The sequence below is a fragment of the Crinia signifera genome, chromosome 1 (assembly GCF_055691185.1).
Source record: "Crinia signifera chromosome 1, ASM5569118v1, whole genome shotgun sequence".
NCBI classification, from domain to species: Eukaryota; Metazoa; Chordata; class Amphibia; order Anura; family Myobatrachidae; genus Crinia; species Crinia signifera.
The window spans coordinates 432429104-432455135 of NC_139217.1; the positions used below are offsets into that span (position 1 = coordinate 432429104).

The 26032-nt window shown below is 45.7% G+C and overlaps 1 protein-coding gene and 1 long non-coding RNA gene across 5 annotated transcripts in view; one reads left to right on the top strand and one right to left on the bottom strand.

Annotated features, from left to right (window-relative positions):
- Positions 1-22276, bottom strand: part of LOC146020009 (uncharacterized) — a 31290-nt gene extending 9014 nt beyond the window's left edge. The window contains exons 1-2 of the long non-coding RNA XR_014450708.1: positions 22098-22276; positions 8889-9045 (exon numbers count right to left, since the gene is read on the bottom strand). This is a non-coding gene — a long non-coding RNA (uncharacterized LOC146020009). The remainder of the gene's footprint in view (positions 1-8888; positions 9046-22097) is intronic.
- The window catches only part of ERBIN (erbb2 interacting protein), a 181176-nt gene continuing 177353 nt past the window's right edge, over positions 22210-26032 (top strand). For 3 of the 4 annotated variants that reach the window (XM_083152715.1, XM_083152738.1, XM_083152735.1), the window contains exon 1: positions 23163-23768. The gene's annotated coding sequence lies outside the window, so the exon portion shown is untranslated. Of the gene's footprint in view, positions 22334-23162; positions 23769-26032 lie in introns of those variants that run through there. The other variant, XM_083152725.1, reaches the window with a different exon arrangement.

The following is a 26032-nucleotide window of genomic DNA, read 5'->3' on the forward strand; positions in this document are numbered from 1 at the left end:
GGCCGCTTGGGGAGGAACAGGGCCACTCGGTGAGGAACAGGGCTGCTCGGGGAGGTTCGGCTGCACTCGGACGTCCAAATACAGGAATGCCCGATCAGATGAATGGCTGAGAACCCGAACACCCATGTGGCCCCAAACTTCTCCAAGCGGCCGCAAACAGCCAAAGCCGGCAGCAGCAGCCCCAGTGGAGCAGGGACTGCTGCAGAAGGCAGCGGCTACCCCTTCTGTGGTGGATATTTCTGGGGCAGGACAATCCTGCTCTGGTGGATTTGTCCTGCCCCAGGAAAACCACCACTCAAGGGAGTCTGTTTATTGTGTTGTATTCAGTGCCGTTGAGAGGGGGGAGTGGGTTTTTACCCAGGCCCAGGCTTGTTGGAGGGGCCCTTGTCCCATGCCCCACCCCCCCCCCCCCACTGCAGAGACCGGCCAGTGGGAGTAGAGGCAAGAGGCTCAGCACAGCCTCTCTCCCAGCCCAGCACCCGCTGCTCAGTGCCGTGTGTTGAGCGGGGGAGAGAGGCAGCTGCAGCACCAGCCTGTGCGCTGGCACAAAGCCCACATCCCTTGCAATTTTTATAATTTTTTCAGGGGCAAGGCCACACCACCTCCTGGTGGCCATGCCCCTCCCAATGACCACACCCCCTTTTTACCGGGGCTGGGTGGTGCTTCCAGCGGCCCTGGTTGTATTCAGAAAGTAAAAAAACTTTCCATCAACATATCACAAGGCATAAAAACAACAAAAATAGAATGGACCCTTATGACAGCACCCTTAAGGGGTCATCTGATTAAACCCATCTTTGAACTTAGATCATCCCTTTAGATGATAAGGTGCTGTGCAAAGGTTGAAGACAATTAATTAAAGCATTCGAGAGTTATCGTGGAACATCTGTACACACCATACACACACCATACACACACACACACAAACATCGTTCAGTTATAATTATGTAGATAATACAGCTGAAATGGATTTTAGGTTTCTTTTTGTCTTTCTTCTACTCATAATTTAAACAACTGCAGAATATTTGCACATACATACATACATACATACATACATACATACATACATACAAAAAACACATCAGAAATCTAAAAAGAAAATGCTATGCAAAATATGTTGACCCTGCTCTGGCCTTGGTCTAACCTACTTTTATTCAAGTTTAAAAATGCTAAACATGTGTGCAATGTGACCACAGGCAAGCCTGATACTGGGAAAAGAGAACATTTTGTCCGCCGTTGTTTCTGTACCCTGTGACTATGGGTCTTGCTCAGAGATGCATGGAAGGTCAGTGCCACATGCAAGCAGCAATGATTTCCCGTACCATCTCTAGGAGGGACATGCAGCAGATGATTGTAGCTGCAATACCAGCTCTGTGACTGAAGGCATAAGCTGGGATCCCACATCACGACCATCGTAAGCAGGGGCTGCAAAAGCCGGGAAATCTACAAGGTGATCCTTGGGTGTGAATGACAGAGACAGGAGAAATCATTCAATGGTAAGTAAACCATACTTGCCTACTTTTGAAAACTAATTTCAGGGACATTATAGCGGTCATCAGGGTGCTGGCGTCACGGCTGGCCAAAGGGATTACAAAACATTCACCTGTGTCTCGGGATATGCCTCCAAGCAGCCACTGCTGGGGCAGGACGCTTCCGACATGATTTTTTCTTTGGACAAAGAGACTTTCATCCACTTCAACTATTTTGCCGGGTCCACCAATCTGGTGTTGGGGCTGGGACATCAAATTCAGGGTGCAGGCCTCACGCATCAAATTATTATACAATACGGTGGTTTTATTCGACAACGTTAGGTGTCGCTCACAAAAAGAAATGCTTGTAAGCTCCTCTGCCCATGAAAAAAAAAACGAAGAAGGGTAAGAAACCAATGTCCCGCACGGAGACTGACCTTCTTTCGGCACGTTTTAATGTGGCAGCGCCACATTAATTCCTTCATACTCAAGCGCATTGGGTGGCCATTAAGACAGGTTTGTGTCAGTGGCAGCAAATGGTGCTGTCGGAAAAATGCCACCGACTCCTCCTCTGTCTGCGGCAGGTTAAATATCGTCAGTGGTTCAGCAGCCATTCCAAATTAACAAGGAGCTTCAGAAATAATACAGCCACAGTCACTTCACCTTCACCTCTGACTGACTACGGTAACCGCGTAACACTTATTGACTACGCTAAACTCCGCGGAAACACTACGCTGATTCTGACAGGGACGCTACACTAACTACATAACGGGCACCGTGCTATTACACAAGTACCCTTGTATTTGTGCTTCTGGTCAGCTGTCCATGACAAGGAATCACATACACCAGTTAAAGATGAAGTCTGGTTCTTTGGCCCTTATTCAGATCTGATCGCAGTATAAATTTGTTCTCAAAATGGGCAAAACCATGTGCACTGCAGGTGGGGCAGATGTAACATGCATAGAGAGATTTAGATTTGGGGGAGTTATATTGTTTCTGCGCAGGGTAAATACTGGCTGCATTATTTTTACACTGCAATTTAAATTTCAGTTTAAACACACCCCACCCATATTTAACTCTCTCTGCACATGTTACATCTGCCCCACCTGCAGTGCACATGGTTTTGCCCATTTTGAGAACAAATTTGTACTGTGATAAGATCTGAATAAGGGCCTTTATTCTCAGCAGGTACACAGCATTTCAGAATAACAGATTGGCATTTCTTAAATTACAGTATGGCAGTTCTCAGGTTATAGCAATGGCCGTTCTCACAATAAGGGTACTTCCAGAGACTCCCTAATGTAATCCCTGGACCCCCACAAGCCTATTGCCCAGGAACTAACTGCCATTGGAAACACCAACCTTCTCTCTTGGACACACATATAACAGTTAGCACCAGGTGCTGCTAATCAGTCAGTGATTCCCAATACATCCTAAGAAAACCCAGGTTGGATCTTCCTAGCCCTGCTGCTGCTGCTGGATCCTGGACTGGATCCTCTTATGTGGAAGTAGTCTGTCCCTGCCACATGCCATTTGCAGATTTATTTGTATCTCATTCTATCAATAAGATTCTAGCTATCAGTTACCTAGCAGTCTATAAAATAACATTCTACATATTCTCCATGGGGTACAGAGCAGCAGTAGGTAATGTCCCCAAAGTGAGATGCAGGTAAAAGTTACCATTACTACTAGTACCTGAGCCATTAGCACCAAGGTGTATTTTGAACAAGGGTCATGCATATATTACAGGGGCAGAGATCAGCAAGCCTCCACGTTACTGGGTGATTGCAGCCAGGCCAGGAGGGAATCATGGGGGCATCTCTGCGCAACTTTAAACCCCAACAGTGAATGGCTTCAGTGAGTTACATACTCGCCAGGAAATTTGATATGGGAAGGGAGGGCTGGGGGTAGGCAGGGGGGCGACTGCAGGGGATTAGCCAATGTTTTATGGGCGTCCCCAGAAAAATGCTGTGTGGGCCGATGCCTGCCGGGGGGCTGGCCTCACATGACGCCAGCGCCTGTCTTCGGCGGACACCAATGGAAATAAAAGTCAGATTAGACTGAGTTTTATTTCTGAAGGGGAAAGAAATCAAATCAATCAAACCAATCATGGAATGATTTCTCTCCCCTTCAGCTGCATGCAAAAGGATGTGTTCTCCTACTAGTACTGAGTGGATTTAAAGGCGAGGGCGGGCGTTCGGCCTGGCAGCGTGCGGCGTTAAGCCGCTTCCTAAGCTTAGCGAGCGCTTTTGAATCAGACCCTAGATTGTAAAAATACATATTTTCTTACTGAGGATTGAAGAATAAGTTGATACTATTTAAAGATTACATGTTTTTCTTTTTTTGTAGGAACAATTTTAAAAAGTTTAAAAGTATTTTGCAATAATGAGCTTTTTATTTTATAAGCATTGGTCATGGGAAAATAGTCAACAATCTTTACAAATATGTCATTGTATCATTTTCCCATAGTCATTTTTTTGTTACTAAAGCAAGAAAACAGCCCGAAAATATTTTTGCACAGTTCTCCAGGGATACCATATATGTGTACCCTATAATTATAATTGTTATCAAATTATACGGATTAACCAGGGAATTTTATTCTGCACAATTGATAAGGGTGAGGTATGGTGTGTCAACAGAGAATGCCGACATGGTCATTAGCTTGACATTCAACATCATACTATTCAACATTTTAACATTCATCATGTAGACAGTGATGAAATGTTGACATTTCAAGCTTCTGAGGAAGGGCACTGTTTGCCCGAAAGCGTGCTCTGATGCTGACGGGGGATCGCTTTGCTGCTTGGCTCTAATTGCTGGTCAATGGTCGTCAGATTCTGCAGTCTCTTGGCAGGGTGTTTTAAAATACATGATGATATTAACATATGCAATCAACATCGCCATGTGGTGATGGAGGCCCCCCGCAATACCTGTGATGTGGTGTGCGCCGCCATGACACCCGGTGTCAGCTGACTCCTGCACACCGATCCACTAGACTCAGCAATGGTCACATGATCCAAGTAAACTCAGGTATTGCTACTTCCTGGTCCTGTTCAAAATGCTGCAGCTGTCAGCAACCAATCAGCAGCCACCTTGGGGGATATAAGCAGGGCTTTCAGAATCGACTAGAGCATGGGTCCTCAAACTGCGGCCCTCCAGATGATGTGAAACTACAAATCCCAGCATGCCTTGCCACAGTTTTAACACTCCCTTATAGCAAAACTGTGGCAAGGCATGCTGGGATTTGTAGTTTCACAACATCTGGAGGGCCGCAGTTTGAGGACCCATGGACTAGAGCCTTGAACAATTGTCTGTTCCTGTGAATACCTCCAGTGTCCGCTTCTAAAACTCCAGGCTTGTTTCCTTCTTTCCGGATTCCTGTGTCCTGTTACTTTACTGGCTACCATTTTATCATCTGCTGCCAGAACTACTGCTGCTGTTACCATCCCTAGCGTGTCCTTGTAGTTTCTGTTGCTCAGCCCAGGAGTATTCTGCACAAGATCCAGCCAACATCGGTTCCCAGGCTGAGCTCTGCTACCATCGGTTCCCAGAACATGCTTTGCTACTATCAGTTCACAAACTGCAATCTCTGCTATCATGGGTTCCCAGACCAAACTCTGCTACCATAAGTCCACAGACCAAATTCAGCTACTATCGGTTCCCAGGACAAATCCAACTACCATCAGTTCTCAGACAAGCTCCAGGTATCATCAGTTCCCAAAACGGAGAATACTACCTATAGGTTTCCAGACCGATTAGGTCACCATCAGTTCCCAGACTGACCTCTTCCGCACTTTCCAGAACCACCATTGATTCCCATGTCGGTGACACAGTACCACACAAGTTCTTCCAGTACCTCTGTACCTCTCAGTATCCAGTACCCATGCAGCTAAACACACAGAGACCCAGGCAGAGGGCCGTGACCTACTCGTCAGGTGCAGCAAAGTCCAAATCCCCTTGCAGGGTTCCATGGCAAAGACCACTGGCAAATTAGACTCAGCACCTCTGTCCTGGGTATCTGTCAAATCTCTGCTTCACCTGAACACCTGAGATACTACTCCCTGCATTCTGTATATAAACACTCATATTAAGCCACCAAGTTACCAGTTCCCAGTACCCTCCACTGGCTCACCAGCATCGTTGCTGGGAACACAATCCAGTCCAGGCCTGACACATACCCTATGGTGGCATTAGACACAGCATCATGCCCTATGGTGACCAGACATAGTATCATACTCTATGGAGGCTTTCCACGTAGCATCATGCCCTATGATGGCATCCCACATAACATAATGACCTATGGTGGTATCAGACAAACCACAGGGCCTGATGTTATGTCAAATGCCACCATAGTAACACAGTATCATACCCTATGGTGGCATCCCACATAGCATAATGACCTATGGTGGTATCAGACAAGCCGTAGGGCCTGATGTTATGTCAAATGCCACCATAGTAACACAGTATTATATCCCATGATGGCATCAGACATAGCATTATGTCCTACAGTGGCTTCCCACATAGCATCATGCCCAATGGTGGCATCTGACATAGTATCATGCACAAATATGCCATCACGCCCTATGGCATTATGCCCCATGGTGCCACATAGCATCAGGTCCTTTGGTGTCATCCAACATAGCATCATACCCTTTGGTGGCATATGATATAGCCTCAGGCAGGGCCTGATTAAGGGTTTTAGCTGCCCTAGGCTAATACAGAAGTGGTATCCAAATCTGTAACAGGCTCCATACATAATGCCACTTACCACCCTATAAGTGCTGGCAACGGTGGCAGAGGCCTCAATCACAGCCTCGGCGGCAGAGCCAGACGTGACTCACACATGGTCTTCTCTACCTGGCGTCCCTGCCGGGCTGACACCGGCAATCCCAGCAGGCATCACTGTTCCCACAGTTCCTGTGGGAGATCTCACAAGGCCTTGCTCGGCTCTAACTAAATTATTTTTTTTCTCACAATTTTGTATATTAATATAATTTATGCACAAGCAGATAAAATCATAAAAATAATAATATAAAAAAAAACTGGTACTTGGATTATCACGGCTCCCATCGCATGCCATATATAGTGGCATGCGATGGCATTCGTTTGGATGCGATTTTTGACGGTTTTTACAAAATCGCATGCGATTTGATCGCATGCGATCGCATGCGTTTTTTAACAGAAAAGCATCCAAATGCATTGAAATTAGTATGAAACATGTTAATGGCCCCCAAATGTCATTTTTGAGGGTGTACCACCTGCACTATCAATGCGAATCCGAAGCGTGGCGAGCGTGGCGACCTTTTCATACCCCCACTATCCACGTCGGCATGGAGTTGAGAATAGAAAGAGCCACCGAGCCCGAAGCGTGGTGAGCGCAGCGAGCCCCGCAAGGGGACACGGATACCTTCAGAGGTATACGCATCCCCTCGTGGGCTTCACAGGTGTCCGCGTGCGCTCGCCACACTTTCTATTCTCAACTCCACGCCGGCGTGGATAGTGGGGGTATGAAAAGGTCGTAGGACGGGTACCGCCGCCCCTCGCGGGCTCGCTGCACTCACCACGCTTCGGGTTTGCGTTGATAGTGGGGGTGGTACAGCCTCAAAATGACATTTGGGGGCCATTGAACATGTTTCATACTAATTTCAATGCATTTGGATGCTTTTCTGTTAAAAATCGCATGCAATGCGATTTTTTCCCGTGCGATGGCCATCGTGGGAGCCGTGATACTCCACAAGTACCAAAAAACGTATTCCTTCAGAATAACTTAATAGGGGACTTAGAGTGCACCCCACCCGAGTTTCTTTTTCTCCCCCCCCCCCCCCCCCGTGTCTTTCATATAAACTTATATATATATATATAGCGTTATAACTCGGGGGTGCACCACTGAGCATCACTTATAGAGCATAGAACCCCATTGGGTCAAGGCCACTAGGTGATGTCAATTACAAAAATAAAAGCATAATTATTATCAGATATTTCTCCTTTAGCATAAATTATTTTAACAAAAAATTGTGGTACCCTGACTAACTAGTGCAGCTCCCCACTCCCACTTTTTGCAATAAATCAGCTCTAACTCCAGCAGCACCAGGAAGAGCTCCCATCTCGGTGCAATCTATTGTGCCAGTGCTGTGCCCCCCAGACCCGGCGCCCTAGGCTGCAGCCTATTCAGCCTATTGGTTATTTAGGCCCTGATCTCAGGCAATATGATCGGTGCCACACAGCATCATGCCATATGGTGGCTTCCAGCATAGCATCATACTGGTGGCATCTGACATAGCATCATGCCCTATGGTGACATCAGACATAGCATCATACACTATGGTGGCTTCTGACATAACATCATGGCCTATGGTGGCACCCGACATAGCATCATGCCTTATGGCAGCATCTGACATAGCGTCATGCCCTATGGTGGCATCCAACATAGTATAATACCTTATGGTAGCATATGACATAGCATCAGGCCCTATGGTGGCTTTAGACACAGCATCATGTTCTGGTGGCATCTGACATAGCATCATGCCCTATAATGCTATTTATAGCAACATTGAGGGGGGGTGCTCTTACATCCGCGCCCCCTTACCGCCGCCCATCGCTGACTACCACAAACATAATTATCGCATATGATCTAACTGTCATATGCGATAATTATCACAAAAGACAGCTCTTGTGTTAAGAGCTGTCTTTTGCATTGACTCGGCGATGAGCGGCGGGTTCCGGCGGCTCCCCCCTACCTCTCTTATCCGGCCTGGAGCTGCTGCTGCAGGGGGGGCTGGCTCTTCTCCTCCCTGCACCTGGAAGAGGATGTACAGTGCAGGGAGGAGGAGGTCACAGGTCCGGGCAGCACAGCTCTGTCCTGCCCGGACACAGGGGAGGGGGGGTCGGTGCTGGGCGGCAGTGGGTCGGTGCGGGGCAGCGGTGGGTTGCGTTAGAAGCCCATAGGCTTCTTTGGGGCATTGCCAGATTTTTCTGGCGATGCCCCGCGCCGCGGTAACCCGACGGGGGATGCTTAGAGCATCACAAAATGCGGTAAAAATGCGGTAAAAACCCTGATAATGGGATTTTTACCGCATTTTTAGAGAATCTCCCCCAGTATCTTTTAGACACCAATGAATTAATGAAATCAATGTCAACATAACTCATACAAAGGAAAACAAAGAAAACATTTAACTTTTATTGTCCATCCAAACCTGTAGTGTGCTGCTACAAAGTCATTAGTAATTGATTATAGAAATTAACAATAATGTATTGTGCATGTCTAATGAAGTAATTTGAACTTTTCAGTTACATACAATGTTATTAAATACTTATTAGTTCAGAAAGACAAGAAACGCATTAATTAAAAATAGTCATTAGTCTCGTTTTCTTCCTGTGCCACACAAATACATATACGGTATAATCTTATTTTCTTTTGCTTACCGGCCCCAGGGAGACAGTTGTTGCCTAGAAACAAAAGATGAAATGTGAAAGGTGAATCCCATGGTAAGAGATTGGCATCATCAGTCAGTTTCTCCTTTGGCTTAAACAGCCAGTGATGCCTTAGCCGACAAGTGTTTCATTTACTTCATTTTTCACACTAAATAAAAATACATATTTTTTTGAGTCACTTCGTTCATTTTGATATGAAGGCATTGCGTCAAAGTGCAGATTTAATGGCAATGAGGCAGACGCTGGACTCGTCTCCTGGTTGACTCACAAGGCTGCATATTTGTATACCAGAAGCCACCCTGCGAATGGTGTGTCGTCCCCCCCCCCTCGCATGCCGAGTTTGTTCGCCCAGCATGCGAATAGATGTTTAACATAAACATCCATTCGCAAGCCAGGGGGAAACTCCCACATCTTTCGATAGCCACCGACCATCAAAAGATGTGGTGACTCTCGGGTCACTTAGATATGTTTGCAAATTCGGGAGGAAGTGAGCGGGCAGCCGGTGATGTCAGCTGCCCCCCCCTGGCACCCAGGTCACAGGGTGATTTCCATGGGAACACCCAGCGTTTGCTTGTGAATGCCCATGAAAAGCTAGGCATTCCCATGGGCACAACTACCGGCCACCACCCCATGCCCCCGCTCGCATGTCTTCCTTCCTTCCTCCCTGTAAATGTCGACATTTTGACAATAGTGATGTGTTACCTGTTGACATACAGATCGAGCGCCTATCAGCCAGCGCTGGGGCTCGCCAGAAAGCGCCCACTGGCGAGCCGGCGCTCCATCTGACTGGGACGCGGGCAGCATTAGGGGGGGAGCGGGGAGGCGGGATCGGGCGGCGGGGACCGCGGCAAAGCGGTGGGGACTGACAGTAAGGGGACGTATGCGGGGCTGGCAAATCTACTGCCAGTCCCTGTAAGAATGAAGGGCTCTCCATCAGTATTAACCATGTCATCATCATAATTGTGGTATTATGAATGTCGGCATTGTTATTACACACCTAAATACTACATCCCCTCTTCTCACCCAGCAAACTAATGTTATTGGGCAGATAGACAGTGGCTGATAAGAATTTCAGTGTGTGTAGCTCAATTCATAGTTTCCACTTTAACTCAGTGATATCTGAATGAGACTCTTTAATAAAGTGTAGGGGGTTATTTTTATTACACAATGGATATTTTTAACTTAGACATTTAATGGCGTTTTAAGCTTTAGCGTAACATAGCTGCTCACATTCACTAATCACAGGCAGGAAATAATTAGATTTTAAAATTGCAGTGGTGTAATTAGTGGGCAAGGATGGCATTTAAGATAAGAAGAGGTTTTTTATAGTAAGAGCTTAATTATGGTTAAGACATGGGGCTAATTCAGGTTGGATCACATCAGTGATCCAACCGGCATTATGGGCCTAATTCACTATGGATCCCTAGTTAGTTGAAAAGTAGTTGCCTGCGATCCAAAAAGTCTCCATCCAGACGGAAAAAAAACCTGCTCCTTACTAAATTGATAAGGCATTGCAGATCCTTTGGCAAATACGGAACCATCGAACATGCCCTGCACCCCCCTCCCCTCCAAAAAAAAGGACCGAGACTTATTTTAATCATGTACAATTCACTTGTACTGTGACTTGCAGCCTAGATATCCTGCAGTGTTCTCAGGATATGGCTTTTATTCTCTTATTTTCTGAGCAAACAAGCTTCCATGTTGTACTATCTTTTGTGTAAAGGGACCTACACACAGGGAGATTTGCTGAGCGCTCTGAGCGATGCTAGACCTGCCTGTTATCTCAATAACCTTCCTCAGTTATTACCAGGGCTTAAAGTAGTCCTAGAGAGGTGGTCGAACTCTTTTCCCCCAACACCGACCATACCCCCCCCCCCCTCTGCCCCCACACACCTCATTAAGCAAAGAGTAGACCAGTGTCTTAGGGATAGGGGATAATGGTCCCACAAGGAAGGGGTGTGGTCACACAATAGTAACTCCAAATAAAATTACAACACATAGTAGCATAATCATATACACATTACACCACATGTAGTGCCCTTGATTCATATTAAATTACACAGTAGTGCCCCTTATACACATAATGTCCACAGTTGTGCTGTCACTCCAGCAGCTCACTGTCCATCTTCTTCAGCATCTCCATGCCCTGTGTCTCTCCAGCAGCTTCCCCACCTCTAAGTCCCTCCAGCCCCCTCTCACCCTGTCTACAGCAAGCACAGAGCCTGCTCATCTTAGTGGTTCTTCACTTCAGCAGTGGTGACGGCATGACATCACTTACACTGTAGGTAGAAGAAGAAGCCAATGGGACAGGCTTTTCTGTTGGAATTACTGTTCAGGGCTGTGGTAGAGAGGTGGAACTCAGGGGCAGATTTATTAAGCTCTGTGAAGTGATAAAGTTTCTGTTTTTTTTTATCAAAAGCCAATCAGCTCCTACCTGTCATTTTTCAAACCAAGCCTGTAACTTCACAGTTAGGAGCTGATTGGTCGGTGATAAAAACAGACACTTTATCACTTCACCGAGCTTAATAAATCTGCCCCTTAGTTACTTACGACCTTCTAGTTGACACGTTTCTGTGTCCACCACTGGCCTAATGAGATCACAGCTGCGAACACATCCTTGTGGTCTGCTCGGACAGCCAGTGCTCAACGCTGTACACAGGGAACTGTTTTCCCAGTCCCAGCAGATACTGTGGGAGCCAGGGGATGGGGCGGAGCACATATGGTAGGCAGCAGGAGCACTGTCCACTGTTATCTGTATAACTATCAGACACTTGGTGGCAGTGCATACACTAATCAGTGATCACTGGAGGAGGCGTCTGGTTCTGCCCATAGGGCATTTGACTCTGTGCAGGTGCACTGGACGCACCACCCTATTTACTGCCCTGATAAGCATAAGCAGACCATCACTGCCTTACTTTCTATTTGTCCTCCAAGAGACTTGGACTATGGTCTATCCCTTCCTTATCTATTAAACCTACTTGTAGTATCATGTATATCCTGTAGATACACAATGCATTCTGTTATGCTGGGTACACCTGCAGGAGAAACATATAAGGCATACACACTGACCGATATTGTTCACGATATCGGTCAGTGATGTCTCTCGGCCCCCACTCCGTACATACAGTCCCTGCTGAGATTGTCAGATTGAGCTGCATGTACAGACGATGGAGGGAAGGGGGGGGGGGTGTCATTCACCCCTTCACTGGTAATCCCGAGAATTTTCCAGGCTATACTTAAATGCCCACACCGGCAAACCCGGAAAATTCACGGGATTCCCAGTGTTTAGCGCCGGGCAGCACCGCTGAGTTAATCGCTGAACTCAGCTGGGTTCATCGCTGCCCGGCGTCCTCTCCTCCGCGGCGCCTCGGCCTCACCCCCTGCCCAGGGCAGGGGCTGATGGACGGTTCAGCGGAGCTATCCGGACCAGGGGACCCAGTGGTGTGTTTTTTTTTAGAGAGCGCTCCCCAGAAAAAACTCGCCCATTGGGAAGCGCTCCCTAAAAAAACCTCCACCACTGAAGGGGTTAATAAACCACGGACGCACAATTTTTTAACGAAATGTACTCAATCACTCATCAACAATATTGTCCATATCGTTAAGAAAATATTGCCCAGTTTACTCAACCTCTTCATGTACCTTTGAAACCCCGTACAAAGAGCCTGATTCAGACCCGCTCGCTAGGCAGAATACACTCACTGCCTAGCAAGAGTGTAGACGCCGCCCACTGACCCGACACCCCACCATTGGTAATGGGAGGAATTCAGCCCCTTCCGATCAGACTTGAATTAGGCCCAAAGTCTTGACACGTTGGTATAGATGCCCAACTCATCTGAACAAAATGTAGATGTAATGCTGTTTGGTACATTCATGGTGGGACTGTCCATCACTGGCCAAATGTTCACAGGTGATCCTTGGAGGAGCAGTGCCTAAAGACCCCAGTTTTGGCTCCTGAATATTTCCCCCTTCCCCTCCAGTATTTATAAGAAATCGCTTTTATGAGATCTCTGCAGCTAAAGCGATTATCCACATTCACTGGACGTTCAGACAAATGTAATACTACAGGTTGAGTATCCCTTATCCAAAATGCTCAGGACCAGAAGAATTTTGGATAATTGATTATTCCGTATTTTGGAATATTTTTTTATATTTCAATGAGGTATCTTTAGGTATCTTGCATTTATGTTGTATACATCAGACACATGAAATACACACAAATATAGGCCCTTATTCTGGTTGACTCGCTCGGATGCGAATTCGCATCCCTGCGAGTCACTCTAACCCCGCCTTGCGAATGGTTAGCCGGCATCACCCATTCGCATGCGGGATGCATTCGCAAGGGTTATGAACGGATGTTTTACATGAACTTCCATTCGCATGCCAGTGGGAACCTCCCCCATCTTTTGATGGTTGCCGACCATCGAATAATGTTGAAGGCGCACGCATATGTAGGGGTGGTCCAGACCACTATTACACATGTGTGTAGAATTGCAGGGAATTGGGCGGGCAGCTGACATGCCCCCCCCCCCCCCCCCGCATGTGCGTCACAGCGTTCACATATACTAATGGCCCAGGCCGGCACTCCACGCCCCTCTCCACCCCCCCTGCTCACAAGGCTGGGTGAGCCGAGTTTGCACGCACCCAGCGCATACACATGCGCAGAAATGCTGCTGCGCATGCGCAAAACATCGGTGCCCATGCAAATTCACGGCTGAATAAGGGCCATATTTTATTGTGCACTATCTCAGGCACTGAATTTGAATGCTAAAGAATCATTTTCCAGCACATATTTAGTGCCAGTTACATGTTATTTCCCCAGTAGCATAGGCGAATCTAGGGGGTGGTCCGGGGGTGCACCGGACCATCCATTTGCGCATTTTGTAGCTGAGGGATGGGGCTTTCCAACGAGCCCAGCCCCGTGTCTCTAGCCCCCGGAGATACTGCTAGGCAAAGCTGGAACGTTTTCCCTATAGGATAACATGGGACCCGCTAATTCCGACCCCCACCCAGTTCAACGGCTGCCAGATCCCCCTTTGGCATCACTGAAGCTCGAGGTTGATCTCAGTCGAACCCAAATCGCTGGGCCTTCAATCTGATACCAGGCTGGTTCCATATGGGTTCATTGGTTCCAGGGATATTGAGGTTAAAACGTTTTTTTCATTTCTTAAATGTAATTTCATGACTGTTTATGTTCTTTGAGGGCAGATTTCTCTGGAAAAAAACAGCCCAGTTTCACGGGACCAAAATCATTCGAAGCCAACTCAAAAGTTCTTCAATATGATACTGGTGTCATGTAAATGGGTCCGTTGGTTCCAAAGATATTTATTATGGTGTGCAGCATCATGTGTAAGGGGCATTATGTGTGCAGCATCATGTGTAAGGGACATTATGTGTGCAGCATCATGTGTAATGGGTACTATGGTGCGCGGCATCATGTGTAATGGGTACTATGGTGTGCAGCATCATGTGTAATGGGTACTTTGGTGCCATCAAGCAAGAACCCCCTAGCAATGAGCACGTAGGTAAGCAGCACTTATGTGGCAAATATGTAATGGGCATTATGGTTTGTTATATAGTATGTAATGGGCATCATGATGTGTGGCACAATGTGTAATTGGCATTACGGCGTGTGGCTTTATGTGTGATGGGTATTATGGAGTTTGCTAAAATGTGTAATTACTGTGTATGGTCTAAAGTGTAATACCACACCCCTTTTTGTGATGCCACGCCTCCTTCCCATGAGGCCACACCCCCTTTTTGACGCCGCGCAAAGGTCCCCCTGCTGTTGTGTCTAGATCTGGGACCATCCATTACCATAATTCTAGATTTGCCTATGCCCAGTAGTGCAAGTTACAGATGTCCCCAGCAGTGCTTTTAGGGGAAAAAAATAAAAAAGGACATTTAGGAAACTAAATCTGGTTTTCGGAATAATTTGGATAAGGGATATTTGGATTAGGGATACTCAACCTGTATATGGATATGGAAGATATTGTTTTAACTCATTCTTACTCCCATGGTTAGCATTCAAAGAGACGCAGTTATACTCTAGTTTCATCGTACATTCAACAAACCTTATAAAAAGAGGAAAATATTCTTGATCATTGTTATGCTCAAACATTTGAATATAGGCCATTTCTAGTTTGTCCTTACCATCGCTACGGTTTTTCTGATGCTCATTCTGTCCCACATGGGTGGAGACCAGTGTTCCCTCTAAGCTGTGCGCACGTGCGCGCGCACACAACTCGACGAGCGTGCGCACAGACATTACAACAGAGCGCACAAAGCAGCAGTGGTCCCTTTTTGCAGTTGTGGACTCAATTAATGTGTGTTTCACCCATTAACTACATTGTGTGCTGTGTTTTGAATGTTTAAATGTTTAATATCATTTTGAAGTAAAGTTAACACAAATGCTGAACGTCATTTTCCATAAGTGACGCACAAAAATGTAAATTTCCTTCCAAAAGTTGCACAGCCAAAATCTTTTGCCGCACACAGCCTTCGTAAAATTAGAGGGAACATTGGTGGAGACCCTCACATGAAAAGCAAGATTGTTTGGAATGGGTACAAAACTTGGTTGCTTTCTTTAAATGTAATCAATGATTATAGTTGAAAACTACTTTGAAATGTTGGCAAAAATCCTAGGGAGCATCCAGAGACAGCTTTGACGCTTCAGAGAAGATACTTATAAGCATGTCTATTCACTTGAAGGGAATTAAAAAAAATATATGCACATAATATGCCCATGAGCGGTTTGGTTCTTGCATGACAGGACTGTCTAATTTTTCACAGTCCTAGGCACACTCAAGGGGAAACTATGTACACTGTACAAACAAAAACAATATTTGTGTTTGGATGTAGCTGCTGCAAGGGGTTAATTGCCAATATAAAATATACTACAGATCGAGTCACCCATATCCAGAGATCTCTTATCCGAAATATTCCCAAAAAACTTTTTCTTTTTTTCTTTTTTTTTTTTTATATTTCAGATTTTTTTTTTTTTTTTTGAAGGCCGCCATGGACAGTGTGGATGCTGGAGACCAGGTAAGTATGTTTTAAAAAAAAATCCAAAAACTGTAAAAAAAATCCTTATCCAAAATGCTTGTGGTCCCAAACAGTGAAACAATGGTAAGAGAATATTCCAGAACAAAAGTGCCACATTCTAGTCTGCGCACTCCTGAAAGATATTAACGGCACTGGTAAACATTGGAACACATATTTCTGTGTGTGTGCAAATTCCAGTTTATATTTTGGTGGCTATAAGTGATCATCTGAAAATTGTTGGCATTAAACTATAGTTTTAAAGTAAGCTTAATAAATACCTGTATTCATTGCGATGGGGGATATTTAGATGATATACAGTAAGGCCAATAAAAGCAAAAAGAATGGAGGGCAAGTAAACATAGTTATGTCAGGTGATAGTGCACTTTGATTATAGTCGTGGTAATTTACCGCAGCTAATTGATCACCCCAGAAGTTATCCAATTGTGCTGGATACACACTATAAGATTATCTTTCCAATCTGACTGGTTGAATGAGAATCTGGTCCTTTCTGTGTATTTTCCAGCTTTTGAGAGCAAATAAGTGATTGTAATTTGATTCCAGACATTTTAGTTCCAACCAGTCAGATTGGAAAGATAATGGCCATGCCCATGTTTCTTTGGCATATTCCACTCATAAAAATAGGACTACTTTGAAGAGTGGGACACAATATTTGAGACATTAACTTCACTTGAACGTTTCCATCACAGTGAGATCCATTGTTGGTGCCAACTATACCTATTCCTTTCTTCTTGTTGTATTTGTATAAGTTGAGTAGTGACTTATTTTTATAGGTTGTTTATTGCCCACTTCGTGGGGGGGCCTTAGCTTCATGGTTCCCCTGGAAACTGCCCAATAAGCCCACCCAAAAGGCAGCCTACAGCCCTGCAAGACACATCTGAGTTTTAGTAGCCACTCCATGTTACTGCCTACATGTCTGTCAATCACCTTGCAAATAAATCCTGACTGTGACCAATATCACAAGGCATTGCGGCACATGTGCAGTGTGACTTAAATGCATTGCAGGCCTATAAACAATGGGGTGGATGGAGCTGCAGCTTCAGGCCTCCACATAAAAATAATCCCATCATTATGACAGCATGATGATCACCAGACACAGCTGGCCACATGGTTGGCCATAAATCATAAGTATCAAAATGTCATTTCTATTTTTCACTCAAAATTACGTTTTTTTTTGTCATTTTATATATTTAGGAAGACATCAGGCCGTACAGTGTATGGGTTCCACATGCTTAACATGCCATTGGTCTCAGCTCCTTCACTTTTCATAATAGTCCCTTGGACATTTTCAGCTCCAGGCCCATGAGGCCGTTAATCTGGCAATGGATGCATGCTAAGTGGCAAAACAATTGCCCCAGTGCATATAACATGGTCCATCTGTGAATGAGGTGCTGAGATAGGGACAACACACTCTGTTTATGGTGACATTCCCAGCTTATAATAGGACAATAAACTGTTCTCATCTCCTCAGTTGGAGAAATAATAGGCATATGTAGAATTGTTTTCTAAACTACCGATATGTAAGGAGATTTTTCCTTAGTTTACCGTTTAATATTTGGTTCATGTTATGTTCGTACTTACTTACATACTTCTGTTTTATGTGCATTTAACATGTCTGGTGCTGCTTTGTCTTGTCCCATTACCTTGGGCCTGACTAGCATCAATGCAGTATGAAATGAAGATTTATCTTAATGGGAGTGCACTGAGAAGGCAATGAGATGCGCTCAAGAAGCTATTACATCATGTTTCTGCCTCATTACACACAAGAAATTTACATTGAGCTTGCACATTTTACAGTAGAGTTACAAGTAAGATATTAGCATTAATAGAAGTATTTTGTAATGGTAGGGATTGCAGTAGGGATGACCATCTACATTCAGAGACAAAACGTCCCAGATTGTTGCCTTTCCTTCTTTTTTTCTTCCTAATGCTGGTAGATCTTAGCTATGCCAAGCCCCTACCCCCACTAGGTCGACAAAGCTCCACCCACATTCTCTGATTGACTGCTGAATGGTTTCATACCATCAGGTTAACCACTGATAGTTAACATTCCGATGCCATTCCTAGATAACAGTATCTGGGGATATAGAAGATAATCAACACATTGCAAAATGTCCAAGCTCTGTTGTCCTCCGTTACTTAAGTTATTTTGGAAGGAATAAGTCTATGGGGAAATAGCAGATGCCACTGTTTCCGACAGCATTTAAAGGCGGATTCCGACAAAACTGATCCCACGTTCAGTTCAGTTTTGTCGGAAATGGCCACAGACTGTCGGCCATTTTTTGACAATTTGCGACCATTTTCGCTGACACTCCTGCTTTCCGACACAGGTGGCATAGTGATAGATGCTATTTAGGCCACAATTACCCGAGGATATTATCTAAAAACAAAGGTAAAGTATCAGGCAACAGTACATGCTGTGACTTATGGTTCCACAACATACAGACAAGCCACAGGTTGTCCAGATGTAATATATTTTCCAATGTGGTGAAAATTAAATGATCAGTAACCATCTGCTTTGTATTGTGAGTTGTCTACCACCCCGGATAAGAGTTATGTGTGTGCTCTATCGTACCTCCCAACTGTCCTGATTTTCGATGTCCTCCGTTACTAAAGTTATTTTGGAAGGAATAAGTCAATGGGGAGGGGGGGGGGGGGGGTATTCAATCTTGGCTGCTATTTCCGATAGGGGAAATAGCAGACGCCACTGTTTCCGTCAGCATTTAAAGGCGGATTCCGACAAAACTGATCCCACGTTCAGTTCAGTTTTGTCGGAAATGGCCACAGACTGTTGGCCATTTTTTGACAATCTGCGACCATTTTCGCTGACACTCCCACTTTCCGACATTGAATTCCGACTGTCGAAAACGGGCTGGGATTCTGACTGTTGTGACATTCCGACAGTCAGAATGCCAGCTTTTGTACCCCCCTATAGCTTGAATGCACTTATAAGAAAACTATATATTGAATAATGGATGACTTGCAACTGGGCAGGGGTAACAACTGGGGGATCTATGGCCACTGGAGGTGGAAGGGTGATGGCGCTGTGGATTCTATTACCACTGGATGTCTTTTGCTACTGGGGTGGGGCACTGCTACAATGGAGACTTATGGACGCAGTAGTTATTTTGCTGATGGTGCAGTGGTGGCTACAACAAGGGCATCCAGGCTGCAGTGAGGGGGGCACAGAATCAAAGTTTGTCATAGATCCTAAAATGCTTATGGGCTGCGCTTCGGCTCGACATAATTATATTACATTGGAGGACACAATCTGAACTTGCACTCGTAACAATAAAATGATTTGATGAGAGACAAGAATATGTTTTTGTGTGTTGCAGCATAAAATCCTATCTCCCAATGCATTTCATAAACTGTAGCTGTATGCCACAAGTTGGCTACAATTACTTTTACTGTGTGTGTGTGTCGTGGAAATGTGGCGTGGCTGTCACTACCATCTTTTCTTTTGTGCGTGTCCAGCATTGAAAAAGTTAAATAACATCTGCTCTATTGAGCCATGCAGGGATTGCAAAGCTCTATTTAAGCATTTGAATGGGAAAGGCAGGCAGCATTGTGTGGTCCGGCTCTCTCCTACTGGCACCAGCCCCCTCCTTGATTCCCTTTACCCCCTGTTAGTAAAACAGAATATTGCACATGAATTGTACAGGTGGCATAGTGATAGATACTATTTAGGCCACAATTACCCGAGGATATTATCTAAAAACAAAGGTAAAGTATCAGGCAACAGTACATGCTATGACTTATGGTTCCACAACATACAGACAAGCCACAGGTTGTCCAGATGTAATATATTTTCCAATGTGGTGAAAATTAAATGATCAGTAACCATCTGCTTTGTATTGTGAGTTGTCTACCACCCCGGATAAGAGTTATGTGTGTGCTCTATCGTACCTCCCAACTGTCCTGATATTCGCTCTCTGTGCAATTAGAAAAGCCCACCCATAAACTACGTGAATTGGGACCGAGAAATCAGGTGAAAAAGGCCCAAATCGCCAGTGCAAAGGCGTAACTAGAACTCTTTGGGCCCCCACCCACCCTTGCACCCTCCATAGTTACGCCACTGCGCCAGTGTATGACATTAGATCGGATCCGATCTGCGGTTCTGTGCACATTAATTTGGAGTTGGAGGCTGGACGGGCTACACATAAGATAAATCTTATGTGCCGCTGTCAGCAGCACATCATGGGTGCTAAGCACCCGCGCTGTATCGCATCTGTGACAGTGAGGCAGGCGGGGAGCGGGGTCCGGTGTTCTGCTGGCAGGGAGAATTGAAAAATCCTATTCAAAAGATTGGGTGGCCACTCTCTCAGCCAATGAACGGCCAGCCTGCCCCGAATAGGAGGCCGTTGATTGGCTGCCAGAGCTCTCTCAGCCACTCAGCGGCCCAGTCTCCAGTCTTTTGAATATAATTTTTCTTTGCTGCCGCCATCCCCCAGTCTGCAGCTTCCCAGGCTTAAGGCCCCCATACACTATACAATTTGGGCACGATTTCACCCGATTTGGATGAAGCGGGCCTTGAAATCGGCCCAAATCGCACTTGTAGACATCCCGTGTAAGATTTGCGAAATCTTATGTGCAGCCCAGAGCCGTGTGGGGGACGGCAACGGGCGGGGAATGCCAGTTAATAGAGAGCCGGGCAGAGGGAGCAGGGGGAGGCGGCGTAGGGAGCTGGGAAGGTGAGGAAATGACAAAAGGTCGACAGGGTTTAAAGGTTGACAGGGTCTAAAGGTCAACAGGCAATAGGTAGACGCATATTTTGACTAAATTTTCAGCCATGTGCCGACAGGTGGTATTTCATGCCCTACCATCCACTAGAGCAGTGATTTTCAACCTTTTTACCTTGCGGCACACTAAATATGATTTTAAAATTGCCAAGGCACACCATGAGATCCCTACGGGGCAAAACACATTGGCCCCCACAGGAAAAAAACAAACCTATTGGCCACAATATAAAAAACAAACACACTGGTAACAAAATAAAATACATTGGTCCTTTACATGAAAAGTAGAGACCAGTAAATAACAGTTGAACTGGTTGTGGCTGTAAACTGGTTTGGGCATCTCTAGATCTGGGGGCACACTTAAGAACAGCTCAAGGCACACTAGTGTGCCACGGCACAGTGGTTGAAAAACACTGCACTAGAGTGTGGAGGGAGAATAAAGTAGTGTGCCGAGCACAGCAAGCCATGCAAAGGGATGCGGTACACTTAGACAGTGTCCATGTCGACCTATGTGAACATAGACACCCGAAAAACATTTAAAACTCATGTCGACCATTTGATGTCGACCTTTTAACCCTGTCGCCCATTTACCTGTCGCCCTTTGGACCTTGTCAATCTTTTGGCCCTAATGACCTTGTGATTGTCGCCCATACACGGTCCGTTGTGTAGGGCTCCGTTCTGTACTATGCGATGCGCGCTCCCGCGCATCACATAGTACGGTACAAAAAGTATGTGCTGCACATCTGAACGGATCACAGTGCATGCACACTGCATGCACTAGGGATGCGATCCGATGTGTACTTTAAAAGTACAGAACGGACCGTGTATGGGGGGCATTAGTCCTAGACACTGTAGATGTTTTATACCATAACTTGGTAGAACCATAGTTTACCTACACTGATGGCAAAGTATAACCCTTTCTTTAATATATTTCCCCCCACAGTGCCTAGACACGGAGCACTGGTAGGGATGGCCTTCGGTGCAGTCGCCATTGATGGTTGCCACAGATGGCGATTCTGAAACTAGCCATCGATAGTCAGAAACTATGTGATGGATAACCATTGATAGTTTTAGCTATCGATGGTGCTCCATTATCTTTGACTGAAAGAAAGTATTCAACATCGGGCATAAACCATCGTTGTTTTCAAAACAACGATGGTTGATGGCCATCCCTACCACTGGCCAGAAAGCCAAAGAAAAAGGATGACCAACGATGTTCCAACACCGTATACTGACATCGATGACCTCTTGCACCAGCGCTAACCAGGCCATCCACTCTAGTGTGCGTCTGCGAGTGAGCGTTGCCGACCGAGACACACGATTACTATTATTATTACTGCAGGCTGAGATAATAACTCGTAACTCAGTACTCTACTCCCGCCCCCCCCCCTCACAGACTGACCGTACTCTCTGATTGGCCCATGCATGCAGAGCTCCGTTATTGCAGTCTGATTCTAATTGGCCGGGACTCCAAACAGGCAGCCGGAAGGAGCAGTGACAGAGGAGGAGGAGGACTCGGGGGTGGGGCCTCAGCAACAGCTCTGCCGCTGTGCGCGCCATTTTCTCGTCACGGGAGGGGGCTGGCGTGACTACATAGTAGTACATAGTTTACGCCGGCATTAACCCCTCCAAGCCAAGGTAACCGCACAGCGTGCACCACATAGATACTGGTTTGTGCCAGGAACGAAAATACATATCGCACGTGTACAGCCAATCCCCCCTTTCATTACAGTATGCAGCTGCCCCTCCATGCCGGTAGTCTGTGGCGCAACATTAACCCTTCATTGCCCGTGTATTAGAGCAGGTGCTCTGTGTCACTGTGCTGTCTCTTATTAGCAGCATGCATGCATACATACATACGTATGCTGTGGTTCCAAGCATGCAACGTATGTTGTGCGACTGCAGCATACATATAACGTATGAAGTGCTTCATGTATGTACTATGGTGCGCTACTGCAGCGTACATATGACGAACATTGTGTCATTGCATGCATGAGTGTGAGGTATGCTGTATAGACTGACGTGAGCCATGTCAGAACCTATGTCTATGGCCGCTGCCCCTGTATGGCATGCAGTGCACTTTTTCCAGTCACCCTCACACCAGGTTTATACAGAGGGTGAGACAGGGTCAGGGGCAGCTATGTGACCTCTCACTCTGGGGCGGCTGCTGTGATGCCCCCCCAAGCATGCCCACTGTTGCCCACCCATTGAGAGACAGGGGAGGTGGGGGGATGGGCAGTACAGTGGCACAGGGCTGTCATGTAAACGCTACACGAGGAAAATACTGCAAAGGGGAAACAGAGGAAAGAGACAGCCTGGTCTGGTGCCGAGAGCGGGGAAATGTGTGACGCCTAAGGAAGTGAGAGTATGAGAGAGACAGCCCTCCTGAGAGAGAGACCAGGGAAGGAGGAGGAGGAGAGGAGGAGGAGAGACGGAGGGGGAGGGGAGTGAGTGCCGCTGGCAGCAGAAGCACTAGGGGAGGAGGAGAGAGTGCTGCCTGTGTGTCTGAGTGCTGGGTGCGGCTGTACAGTGCGACAGCAGACCCCCCAAAAAAGCAGCCCAGTCACCTACAGTGACATACAAACAGCCCAGGGGGGACCTGGGGTCTGATCACTGGGAATCCTACATCTCCAAACCACCCCTTCCCCTCACAGCCTTGCCCCTCACTCAGCAGATCTCCTCCCACCAGGACTTTTAATCCCCCTTATGTTTATTTTTTAACTATTTATTTTATTTGTCTTTAATTGCCCCTCCTCCAGGAAACAAGAAAAAGCAGAAGAACGTGCCCCAGAGAGAGTTACAGAAGAAACTTATCATCATTTCTCCTGGAACTTCTACAAATCTTTTGTGTGATTCTATTTTTTTTTTTTTTGTCTTGTTCTAATCCCCTTTCTGGAAATCCATCTGGTTGATGTTTTCGGGGGAAGATAGAGGAAGCAAAGTTATTTGCCGGTAAATGCAGAGGACACATTCCTGTTGGATTTATTTTCGAATAAAAGAAACCCACATTGGACTTTCCGAGGAAAGTCGAATTAAGGAGCTGGGAGATCTCCAATAAGTCAGATAAGAAAAGGTAAAGGGGGCAATTGCTGCTGGGTTCTGTTGTGGGGGTTGTGGTCTGAGGTCGCGTTTTGTGCTCTGCAAAAGCAGCAGCTCTCAAATAACATTGGAACCCTGCAATGTGGGCAACTGCAAAGTGAAAACTGGGGTCAAGTGTGGCTTTGGAGATCTTTGTTTTAGTTTACGCTTGTGCAATATACGGTTAGTTAGCAGCTTCTGTTGGTATTTTGTGAGCAAATATGCCAATTAGTGATATGGGAGCAGCAGGCACCCCTATGCCTTCATAATGCAGCCCACTCAAGATTCCAGCCAGATATTACACCCCACCTTTGGACACTGTTAAATGTCATCTGTTTTAATTACGGTATTGTACCTGGGGCAGTGTGTTTTGGCTGTTCTGGAAATTTGTTTTGTTTTCAGTGATTTATTTTTAGATTGCAATTGAGAAATGTTTCTGCCTGGATTATCAATGGATACAAATCAGATTTAGAATTTAGTGAAATCAGATTAAGATAAATAAGATGCCAAAAAGGACTCAAATTGCAATCCATGCTGTGACCCTTATTACAACCGGCATTGCCTTCTATGAATATCAGATAACTCTGTCTGGCCATTTGTGTCCTTTTGGTTAGCTGTGCCTCATTTCGAGGTGGCCTAATAATTGCCAGGACGACCTAGTGCATTATATTGGAAGCTTTGCTTATTGCAGAACAAGTGATATATATGCAGATTTGTTCCACAGGGCTTTGTTACAGGTTGCTAGTGTGCGGAGGCCTTGGCTGTGTACATTGGACACGATCCACTGTGCTCGCGTTTGTGTTGCTTAGCATCTTTGAAACCCCAGAATGAAGAGGGCTTGTGGCCTCAGGTTTCCAGCGTGTCTGCTCATGGCTTGTACGGTGCTGCTGCACTTTCCAGCGTACTTCTGCTGCTGTTCATTTGCTGTAGCCGTGCAAAATCTGATTGGTTCCCGAGCAGCTACTTGTGTCGCTAAGCAAAATGTGTGGTTGCAGGATGTTGCGCTGCTTGCTTACGTCTAGGTATGCATCAGTAGTTTTTCAGCTCCGCAATGTCTGCCCGGGGTTTGGTCAAAAACGGTGTAATGCAATAAAAAATAATTCAGTCTGTGAGATAAAGCTTTAAAATAAGCAGATGATCCAATAATTGAATATACGCCATTGTGCAATGTACTATGTTTTGTTGCCAGAAGTTAGTCAAAGGTGAACTGGTTGCAAGAACGTTTCTCCGTTCGGGTCTGACTGTGTTTTCTTACTTGAATACAAAAAATTCCAAAAACTCGTACTTTTGTATTATTTTTTTTATACTGTTACCCCTGTTTCGCCCCTTATTCTTATGTCTCTCTGTGTTCTATAGAAGCACTTTTCATCAACTTTATCTGCAGTGGCGGTAGGGGGTAGGTGTCCCTAGGATATAATCCCTCTGCCTTGTCCTTATACACACTGGTGCTCTTTGTTCCCTGCACATCTAGTCTGGTACTATAGTCTGGTCCTAATCAGACAGCACTATGCTCGACTGACAGCACCAAAATCTAGGGTCTCATTTTTAGATGCAGCAGACAATAAAGTGGAGGGATTCTGTTAAATTGTGCCATTTGCTGTTCTGATTATGTGTGTTTGTGTGTATTGCTTTACACTGTAAGCTAATCATTAGATGTTAGAAACAGGACATAACGTCTGAACAGTGGACCCAGCGTAATGTTATCCTGTTATTAAATAATTATATTATCAAACATTGCTGTTTTAGGTGGTGGCTATAAATTAGTAGGACAGGTAGCAGAAATTTGGTCTCGCAGGTTTGTTTATATATATATATATATATATATATATATATATATATATATATATATATATATATATATATATATATATACTAGGTGATTCATCGCGCCCTACGGGCGCTCTTCACACCGTCGTAAGGGGCTGCGCCCCCTTAATTTGTGAACATTTGTATATGAGATATATGGTTAGAATTGTATGAAAGATGCCTGTATTGCAACTTGAGTTATAGGTGAAATGTGTTAAATAGAGAGCATATGATGTGGAAGGCAGGGGCGTAACTATAGCACCGCAGCCCCCGCGACCGCGGGGGGGCGCTATGCATGTGCGGGTGCCGGGGGCTGCAGTGCTATAGTTACACCCCGCCGCCCTCCGCACCAACCCCCGCAACCCCTCCCATCCCCAGTCTTTACCTGTGTTCAGTACCGCTGGTCCCGGCTCCCTTCTTCTGCTGAGGACCACCACAAAATGGCCGCCCCCA